Raw genomic sequence first — 3,649 nt, 5'->3', positions numbered from 1 at the left:
AGGTGTTAATGGACCGAAGACCAGACCAATCAGATCCTAAGCAAGTTTTATTGGACCTGACACCAGACACAGAGCCCTACTCGCCGGGATCACACAGTTCAACGAGCAGTATTTGTCATTCCTCGTTTTATTATTATTAGTAGTATTAGTAGTAGTAGTAATAGTAGTAGTAGTAATAGTAGTAGTAGTAGTAGTAGTAGTAGTAGTAGTATCATTATCATTATTACATTACTACATTGTCATCAGTTTCAACACGCGCCGGATCAAACTAAAAAAGGTTTAATGGTCCTCATTGAACTAACACTAGGACCCACTATATGTAATATACCCAGAATGCATTGTGGCATAAACAAGATGGCGACATCTTTGTGACAATATTGTATTTACATTTATGAAAACTACAGTATTTTTACTGTATTGTTTTTACATCTGAAATAGATATTTCTCAAATAAAGTAAATTTTTACAACTAATTATGGATCCCTTTAACAATTTGAAATATTTGCAGCTCTGGTTCAGGAAATGGACCTGGCTTAAAATAATAGTACAATTTTAATGCCCAAAGCAATTGATATTCAGAGGCATGAGTACTTACTATATTAGCAACTTTTACAGTTATCCTTGACTCTGGGGAGCACTTAAAGTTAGGTTATTGAAGAAGGTGTTTTTTTTATAGATGTTTCTTGAATTAAGTATTCAGATGCTTGGGTACTTTGGGTGTTTAACGAGCCAAGAAATAACTAATTGAACTGCTCTTGCTGCCAAAATCAAATTGGAGTGACTAACATTTATCTAGAGAATTGCGATTGGGACAGCACCCAGTTTTCAGACTTATTTCTAGTAGCTTAATTACTTTTAAGTGACGGTGTCTCCTAAGACAGGGCATGGGCAAATTATAATACCAGCAAATCATTGTATAAACAAAAAAGATTATGGCCAATCTTCCTGTGGTGTTGTCAAAGATCTTGTGTTACAGGTATATACACGATCCACCATATTTATTAGCATTCCTGGCAAATAACTGGAAAAATCCTGAAATTAAATTTATATTATATTGTGGCTGGGGTTTATAATCACTCAAAATTTTTTTTTTTTTTAGAACATTTATTCAGTGGCGATCAAAAATAAAAAAATAAAAAAGCGATTTTTTTTAACAAACACACTAATGCCACATTTATTAGCTTATCTGCTGTTTGTACTTGCTATGCCTCTTTTAATCAGTAAAACATTGATCTACTCCTTTACCACATAAAGAAAGAGACAGAGAGAAATCTTTAACTATTATTCTGCGCACTGCCTCTCTTGATCATCCAGGGTGCTGTACTTGCTCACAAGTCAGTTCACCTTCAAGTGTTTTTAAGCGTCTAGGTCTGCAGATTGAGCAGGCTATGAAAAACCTTTTAGTTTGAGTCTGATTAACCATCTCTGCATTTATTTGACCATTTGTTCCAAATCATGGGCCTGGTGAAGGCCACATTTTCAGTTTTGTTCTTGGGTTTTCACTCAATTCATATAAAAAGCCTTCTGGCACTTAATGATGGTAGTCAATGATTCAATGTACTCTTAAAGCATCTAGAGAATTTTCTGAACCAACGGGCTCAATCCCAGTTCCTGCACCATGTTAAACAGTAGGCCTAGTGGGATTTGTCACATCTTTATCCTTTGCTGCAAGACAGAGCCTACTGATGGACAGTATTTGTAGCTGAAAAGCTCAATTGTATACCCCTGTCACACTATGGCCTATCAGGCTCATATATCAGCAGTACGGGAAGATGTGCTGCCCTAGATAAATAAAGCTCTGCTCAGTGCCTCGCTTTGCAGTTGGATTCAGCCTGAGATTGTGAAGGTTCTGGACATGATGGGGCTGACAGACCTTTGAACTGACACACCCTGACACACCCTTGGACCTCTGATGTCCCACAGGGGTTCAAGACAACACAGGTAGAGTTACAGACTGAGGTGAAGGTCCCAATTTTTAACAAGAGTGTATTCCAATTAAGAAGGGATCACACTTCTCATCCTAGTTGGGAAATATTATTCTGGGGTGTTGGAGAGGAGGCTCTGATTGATATTGGAACCTCAGATTCAAGAGGAGCATTGTAGCTTTAGTCCAGGTTCTGGAACATTGGACCAGATCTTTACCCTGAAAGAATTGTAGAGGCGGTCATAGGGGTATGATTCTCCAGTCTAAATGTGTTTTGTGGATCTTGAAAAGGCATACAGTACGACTGTGTCTCCCAAGGGCTATCCAATCCTCACAGGCTCAAAGCAAGAGCTTTGTCCGCATTCTCAGCACAAAGTCAAGCCTGTTCACAGAATGCATCGGACTCCAGCAGGGCTGCCCCTTGTCACAGATTCTGTTCGTGGTGTTAATGGACAGGATCTGGAAGCCTAATCTCCGAGAGGAGGGATTCTGATTTGGGAACTTTAGAATCTCTTCTTTGCTTTTTGGAGACAATGTGGTTTTGTCGGCTTCTACAGGCCATGACCCCCAGCATGCACTGGAGTGGTTCACAGTTGAGTGGGAAGTGGCCAGGGTAGGTGCCAGTTCCTCTTAAGTTTGATGCCACAGTTCTCAACCAGAAAGAGGTGGACAGGCTGGTCTGGGTCTGGGATCAGTATATGCCTCAAGTGAATGAGTATGAGTATCTTTTTCAAGAGTGATGGTACAATGCAACGGAGAGGGACAGCCAGATTGAGGGTTTGTATGCATTAATAGTATTGCTCAGTCCTGTTTTGAAGAACGAGCAGAGCCATAAAGCAAAGCTCTTGATTTACCGCTCTTGCCCTCTTCAATGGGCATAAGACATAGATCATGATTAAAAGAACAAAAACCTTGATACAAGCGGCCAAAACGAACTTCCTATTGATGGTGGCTTGACTCAGCCTTAGAGATAGGGTGAGGACGATGTTGCTGGAGAGAGGGTTGTCTGGGCTCCCCTCCTTGACCTGTTACCCCTGCAACCCAATCTTGGATAAGCAGATGATAGTGGACGAATGGATAGCGGAGTGGGGACAATAGCTGCAACATCTTGTTTGCAGCAAATGTGTGCCACTGCAAAGGCAAATACAGTACTCTATCTTACATCTCTGCTAATGAACATCTACAGGACTGTCTCAGAAAAATAGAATATTGTGATAAAGTTCTTTATTTTCTGTAATGCAATTAAAAAACATGAAATGTCATACATTCTGGATTCATTACAAATCGACTGAAATATCGCAAGCCTTTTATTGTTTTAATATCGCTGATTATGGCTTACAGCTTAAGAAACCCTAATATCCTATCTCAAAATTTTAGAATATCGTGAAAAAGTATACTAGTAGGCTATTCAACTAATCACTTGAATCGTCTAATTAACTCGAAACACCTGCAAGGGTTTCCTGAGCCTTGAAAAACACTCAGCTTGGTTCAGTAAACTAAATCACAAGTATGGGGAAGACTGCTGATCTGACTGCTGTCCAGAAGACCATCATTGACACCCTTCATCAGGAGGGTAAGACACAAAAATAAATTTCTCAAAGAGCAGGCTGTTCACAGAGAGCAGTTTCAAAGCACATTCACAAAAAGTGTGTTGGAAGGGGGAAATGTGGCAGGAAACGCTGCACAACCAAGAGAGGTGACCGCAGCCTTAACAGCATGTGAAGAA

Source organism: Fundulus heteroclitus, chromosome 13, assembly GCF_011125445.2.
Source record: "Fundulus heteroclitus isolate FHET01 chromosome 13, MU-UCD_Fhet_4.1, whole genome shotgun sequence".
In the NCBI taxonomy this organism is placed as follows: Eukaryota; Metazoa; Chordata; class Actinopteri; order Cyprinodontiformes; family Fundulidae; genus Fundulus; species Fundulus heteroclitus.
Note: the sequence above shows the minus strand (reverse complement) of the source record.